The sequence below is a fragment of the Macrobrachium nipponense genome, chromosome 30 (assembly GCF_015104395.2).
Source record: "Macrobrachium nipponense isolate FS-2020 chromosome 30, ASM1510439v2, whole genome shotgun sequence".
Classification (NCBI taxonomy): domain Eukaryota; kingdom Metazoa; phylum Arthropoda; class Malacostraca; order Decapoda; family Palaemonidae; genus Macrobrachium; species Macrobrachium nipponense.
In genome coordinates this window covers 98,898-106,397 of record NC_087218.1, presented here as the reverse complement: position 1 = coordinate 106,397, position 7,500 = coordinate 98,898, and the positions used below count along the sequence as shown (strand labels likewise).

General features: G+C 34.8%; 1 protein-coding gene across 1 annotated transcript in view; it reads left to right on the top strand.

Moving 5' to 3' along the window:
* The first annotated feature begins 7,471 nt into the window (after window positions 1–7,471).
* Window positions 7,472–7,500, top strand: part of LOC135201949 (glucose dehydrogenase [FAD, quinone]-like) — a 20,306-nt gene continuing 20,277 nt past the window's right edge. The window contains exon 1 of the mRNA XM_064231228.1: window positions 7,472–7,500. This exon is cut by the window's right edge and continues 321 nt beyond it. The gene's annotated coding sequence lies outside the window, so the exon portion shown is untranslated.

The window sequence follows — 7,500 nt, the reverse complement described above, 5'->3', positions numbered from 1 at the left end:
CCGCACTTTTATTTGTTGACCACGTCACTCAAAAAAACTCGAGAGAAAGACTGTGTTCGATTTTTCTTTACGTGACAAAAAAAAAAAGAAGTTTAGAAAGGCGTTGGCGAAGCTGAGAAAAAAAAAGACGATTCATTCACGGGCGCCTTGTGTTTCTCACATAAAAGAATAATAAAATGGGGTAAAAGTAGAAAGAAAGGTGTAAAAAAGAAAAAGAATGGTTGAGAAATGGACTTCTTACTGTTATTTTTCTGTATTTAGAGAGAGTGGCCTTTAATAATGTACTCACAGCTATTGTTACACTTTGGGAGTCGACTGATCATCGTTCCATTTCAGTGGAAGAATTATGCCCGCCGGTCATGGAACTGCATCGTTTCCATTTGTAATTTGTCACTAAATGTAGCCGTGACTTATAACTGCTGACCCCAGACCTCCAAGACGGGGTCCTAAGGTCTATTGCAAGTTTCTATTTATTTATTTTGTCCGTGCAGCTAGATAATGACAGTCATGCCCTTTTAAACCCTGGTGTTGCAACAGCGGTTACCGATCCAAGAATAGAGCGAGCGCAAAATACTTAACCTCACTGACGTATAGAAACCGATCGTGGAGCAAGAATGTTACAGTCGCAGAAGCTAAGGCCAATAGAGCAGATAACCTGGTAACTTTTCCTAGCCCAGGCCTGAAGTAAACAAGGCAAAGTAAAAGGAGAAGGGTGGTGCTTTTACGAAGGAAGAGCAAGCGCCTTACAAGAAAGGAAATGCTTTGGAGGTCACGATGACAAGCAAAAAAACACTTTTAAGTCATAAAATGCAAGCCACCGCCTTTGGTATCGAGTCTTTACAGCGCAAGCAGATCAGCCCGGTGCATGTAACTATGCCATGATTGTCTTTTCACGGTGTTTTAAGGCAGCAAGCACGCGAACCCTTCTAAAGCACAGTCACTCAGGAATGGAAAATGGGAAAGAGAAAAAATTTACTGCTTTACGAAACGGAATTATTGGAGCCTGTAGCGCAAGATCAACTCGGGGAATGTAGGAAGCACTACTAAGAATATTTGAGGAAATTGTCGAACATATTTTATTTTACTCTTTTTGAAAATCAGTCGTGATATTTTTACTATTGGTAGTGTTCTCTTCCTGAGGCTTACACTTAAAAAAACAAACGTATTTGTCCTAAATCTCTCTCTCTCTCTCTCTCTCTCTCTCTCTCTCTCTCTCTCTCTCTCTCTCTCTCTCTCTCTCTCTCTCATCGATCGTGCGTGATAGGTGTCTCATAAATAAGTTGCTCGATATCTCAGCTTCATTTTTCCATGTTAGTCTTTTCATTGGTGTACAATGAGGGTCCTGACTCGGCACTTTCTCATCAGATGGACCGAAGAATGAATAAAGAAAGAAAGAAAGAAAGGACATGCGAGCGAGAATAAACGAACTTTTTTTTTTTTTTTTTTTTGACACGAGATACATTTGTGTAAGAAAATGTGACAGACTAAATCGCAAGTTCGAAAAACAATAGAGAATGGTGTTAAAAAAAGAGGAAATAGAAATGGGTGGAATCTCAAGATAAAAAAGAAAAGAAATAGCAGACCAAATTGCAAATTGTGGAAAAAAAACATAGAAGATTAAATTGAAAAAGTAAAAATGAAGGTAAAATGTAGAGAGGAAAAAAAAAACATTAAATCGAAAAGTAGACATATTGAAAAGACTAAATCACTCTGTGAAAAGGTTTAAATGACTTTCAAAATAAATAAAAAAACACCTAACTTTGCAAGAAAAAAAAAAAAAAAAAAAAAAAGTATCAGAAGAAATGTATAAAAGAATCAGTTGGAAGATAAAAAAAAAATACACGAAAGACTAGCTAAATTCCAAATGGGGAAAGTAAGACGGAACTGCGAGATGAAAAAGGAGACTAAATGACAAGACGAAGAATGAAAGAGATGAACAAATGATCAAACAATGCAGCAGCCACATCACGAAGTGGTATTTCCTATCAACTTGATCTAACCATTTTGAAAGGCATAAGTTGGTGTGCTGTTGTAGTACGCTTTGACTGGGAATATATAGATCTCGCTAGTTAAAACCGCTCGATTATTCAATTTTGGAAATTAGTCAATTCATATTAATTACCTTATATAAAAGACGTTGAAGTAACCGGTATTTAAAACTTCTTCAAGATGGGAGAAAATGAGGACACTTGGGAAGTATCTTCGTATCTTCAAGAAGCAAATAATTATAAGAAACGAAAGTAAGAAAAGATGGATCAAATAAAAACAAATGAAAGCATAGAGGGAATTAGACATGAATAATGAAGAATTAGTACTCTGAAAATACATTATTATCGGAGAGCAAAATTAGCTAGAAAGGTGAAAATAGATGAGATTGTTAGAAGTATGATAATAAACTTGATTAGTCCGAGTAGGAAACTTAAATCAGAAGTAAAATTTCAAAAAAAAGTGACAGTACGTACTACAAATATTTATGTGTGAGTATACAAACATACATAAATTCACAGCAGTTAGCTGAGTCAATGTTGAAGGCATCTTGTCACGTGAATTAGCAGCAAATAATGGGGTGCTACAGGGGAATTGTTGTCGCCTTTGCAGTTTACCCTTCCCATGGGTGGGTTTTTTTGTAAAAAAAATAAAATAAAAAAAAAGTGGTTGGATATGCAAGGGAAGGTTTAGACCGGAATAGCAATAGAAACTTGGCAGACTTACAATACGCAGTTGAATGCTGTTTTTACCAGCAAAAACATATCCCAAGATTCACAAAGATTGTTTAATAGAATGTATATACACCTGTCCAAGATTCACAAAGATTGTTTAATAGAATGTATAATACACCTGAAGAGATGGGACTCAAGATATAGCTAAGAAAAACAGAAGTAATAACGACTGAATAAGACAAAATGGATGAAGAAACACTATATAGACAATGAGTTAGGAGATGAAAACTTCCAATATCTAGGAACAATAGTATCTTGGGTTGCGATCTAGAAAAATTCCGAAAAATGGAAATCAAACAATGGACAAGCTATATATGCTTTCGAGTTCACATAGACTGAAATGACATAAAAAACAGATTTAGTATTATTAATCTAGTAAGATGCGCATTGCTGTACGGGCGTGCATGGTAGAATTATAGTGAAGAGTAAAAAAAGTTATATACAAAAAGAAATATATTTACGGAAGTTCCACATGTAGATGAGATAGTCCGTGGTAATGTCAGTCAGATTCTTGAGGGCACTGGCACAGTTGGTAGACGCACCAATTGGGTCCCAGGGAGTCCTAGGACCCACCAAGGGTGTCTTAGGGAGACCTAGGACCCAATTAGGGGATCCTAGGGAGACCCAGACTTGGACTATTAGACCGCATACTGAAGGTGATTGGAGATTTTTGGATGTGAAAGCACATGAAAGGTGTGCCTCATGCATCTACCATATACATACAAACGCACAGACGCGCACGTGTATATGTATGTATGTATGTATATATATATATATATATATATATATGTGTGTGTGTGTGTGTATTACTGTATACTACACATATATGTACGTGTATATATATTGTATATTATATATATATTTTTACATACACATATATACAATATATAACTATGCACTATATATAATCACACTACACAATGTAAAACTAATTAAAAACATTACTTTGTTCGAAACCAACATTGTCGATCAAGGTTAAAAATCCTTGACTCGAAATCATACACAATCATTCGAAGCGTGTGTTTTTTTTTTTTTTTTTTTTTTTTTCTCGCAGACCTACTTTTGTGTAAGCAGATAAGCATATGTTGACTCCGCACTGGAAAGTCCCTCTCTGTTGTTCAGAGTTAAATTGCGCGAAGAAATGAAAGTGACAAAAAGGTCAAACGCATAATCGTGCGTAAACAGCTAACAACTTCCCTGGCCACTTGAACAGAGCAGTCTGGTGGTCCAGCCATCGACGCAGTACGCCTTACTTTTTGTTATATAAAGAAAAAAAAACATAATACACTGCAGTGATAATAATAATAATAATAATAATAATAATAATAATAATAATAATAATAATAATAATAATAATAATTGAAAAAGAAACCCACAAATTCAATTTGTAACTTGTTTACTTCTAAGTATTTACATTTAGTTTTACTCCACACAGAGAAGACTGCTGGGCCTTGACCCAGGCTAACATCCCAACATCTCTTGAGAATGGGCCACAGAAGGGCCTGAAAGTACTCGAGTGTGGAGTAAAACTAAATGTAAATACTTAGAAGTAAACAAGTTACAAATTGAATTTGTGGGTTTCTTTTTCAATCTTCAGAAGAAAACTGAAGAAGTTTTTGTTTGGTTTAATAATATATAATAATAATAATAATAATAATAATAATAATAACAATAATAATAATAATAATAATTATTATTATTATTATTATTATTATTATTATTATTATTATTATTATTATTATTATTATTATTATAAAATAATAATAATAACATGATGACACATGGCAATGGCTACAGAGGGGAGAAATCAAGAAGGGAACTGAAGGAATGATAACAGCGGCACTAGATCAGGCCCTAAGTACCAGATATATTCAAAGAACGATAGATGGAAGTAACATCTCTCCCTTATGTAGGAAGTGCAATACAAAATATGAGACCATAAACCACATAGCAAGCGAATGTCCGGCACTTACACAGAACCAGTACAAAAAGAGGCATGATTCAGTGGCAAAAAATCCTCCACTGGAGCCTGTGCAAGAAACACCAGCTACCTTGCAGTAATAAGTGGTACGAGCACCAACCTGTAGGAGTAATAGAAAACGATCAGGCAAAGATCCTCTGGGACTATGGTATCAGAACGGATAGGGTGATACGTGCAAATAGACCAGACGACGTTGATTGACAAAGTCAAGAAGAAAGTATCACTCATTGATGTCGCAATACCATGGGACACCAGAGTTGAAGAGAAAGAGAGGGAAAAAATGGATAAGTATTAGACCTGAAAATAGAAATAAGAAGGATATAGATATGCCAGTGGAAATCGTGCCCTAATCATAGGAAACACTAGGCACGATCCCAAGATCACTGAAAAGGAATCTGGAAAAACTAGAGGCTGAAGTAGCTCCAGGACTAATGCAGAAGAGTGTGATCCTAGAAACGGCGCACATAGTAAGGAAAGTGATGGCCTCCTAAGGAGACAGGATGCAACCCGGAACCCCACACTAAATATACCACCCGTCGAATTGGAGGACTGTGATGGACAAAAGAAAAAAAATCAATAATAATAATCATTGATATCATTATTAGGACTATAATTGTAGTAATTATTGAATACCATTCCACGTTGGTCTAAATCAATTCATTTAAAAGACGGTGAAAGCCAATACAATAATTCCTCTACCTCCTTTCTTCGCGTCGCTGAACTTACAGGCCAGCTTCACTCTACAGTAAACATCACCTACGGTGCATCACTACACTGTGACCGAAAATAATAAGTTAAAAAGCCACAATTTATGTATATGTAGGCGAGTGTATTTTTCAGAAATACGAAAAAGGTTAAAAAAAGAGGGGGGCGGGGGGCTTTCGACCGATTGCACAGCGAACCTCTTCGGCCAAATGGGCAAAAGTACGGAGATAGTAAGTAAAAAGCCACAAAAATATATATGAGCGAGTCCATTTTTCAAAAACACGAAAAAGGTTTAAAAAAAAAACGCAAAAGTACATATATTTCTTATCGAATACATCAATGTCTAATGATTTTGCATTGTGTAATGTTTAGATGGCATTAAAGCCATTACGCTAGATGACAGACACACAGACAGCTTTGTATTGTTTCCAGGAATCTAGATTTTAAGCAGTTTCTCGAGGCCCTGACATTGTCTATCTGATACAACAGGTACTTATGCTGAAAGTCGTTCACCACCCGCCTGTCACCTAGTCGCTATAGCAACGAGTACCGTACGATCAAGAGAGAGGAGAGAGAGACGTTAGGATCCGAACGTTTGGCTCGCAGATACGGGGGAACAGCCAGTACATGACCAGCCATTTCTGAATTGATGCCAATTGTTCGATGGTTTCCTGGACTGTTAAAAGAAAAGTAAATGAAATAAATAAAAATAAAAACAAAAATCGTCAATTGTCATCGTTAAGAAATGCGTGTATTTTTATTCATTTGGCTGAAAAGGACCGTTGTGCGTACGGTCGAAAACTTTTTTTTTATTTTTCTTTTGTAACCTTTTTTGTATTTGGAATAATACTGTCGCTTATATACCTTATTGTGGCTTTTTACTTATTGTATTAAACACTGTTGGAAAATAAGGGCCTCGTATAATCGTTACGCCAAAACCTTTACAATCGTTCATATTATAATAATATATCTGTTCTAGCCTGCATCACAATTTCAATAAATTGTACTAAATATCTTTATTTACTGTTATTATGACTGACATCAACATTTTGCCTACTGATAGGAGACATTATATATATAGTTCTAGGAGACTATCACAGTTTTGGCAATAATCAGTATCGTCATCATTTAGCGTTACTAGTATAAACAGTAGTAGTGGCTGCAGTAGCAGCAGCACGAATTCCTGAGCAGATCAGTAAGATAAAACTTTAGTCCACTAACTGATCCAGAAAAATCTCATAGGGGTTGTGGATGGTGTGTGGGGGGGGTTACCAGTTTTCATATTAGACACCACACACTATATATATATATATATATATATATATATCATATATATATATGTATATATATATGTATATATATATGTATATATATGTATATATATAATATATATATATATATATATATATATATATATATGTATATATATATATATATATATATATATATATCATATATATATATATATATATATATATATATATTATTTATGTAGAAATAATGAAACGGACAGCAATCTGTTCTATCAGGAAATACGGAATCCATTATTATTAGTGTTAAATTATTGTTAATATTATTGTTATCATTTTAAAAAGATTTATTTCTATAATGAATTTCTTATTTTTTTTCCCATTTTTGTACCTTTCTTTATTTATTTTGTTATCATAATGTAAATCTTCAATATATCAATTCGTCATTATTTTTCATGGGGGAGCGGGGGGCACCCACGTGCCCCGGTGCCCGGCGCCCCCCTTGCCTGGATCCGCTTGTGTTTTAGTAACGTAGACTTTCCTTCTTCACAGGATGCAGCTGGGGAAAAAGCTCTGAAGTTAATCATATAATCTCTAAAAAAAAAAAAAAAAATAAATAACAACTTCCTCGAAGGCGAAAGGAGTTCAAGAAAAAGCTTCCTTTCCCCAAACCCATAAGGAGAAAGTATTAAAAAAGAAAAAAAAAACTTCATTAACGTAATGGAAGACCAATGAGATTAATCCATAAAAGAAAACCATGATCTTTTTAAGCACTAAAGACAGAAAGTGATTATGTGTTATTTATTTGATTCCGTATAGCCAAAATACTATCCTAAATAGGCAA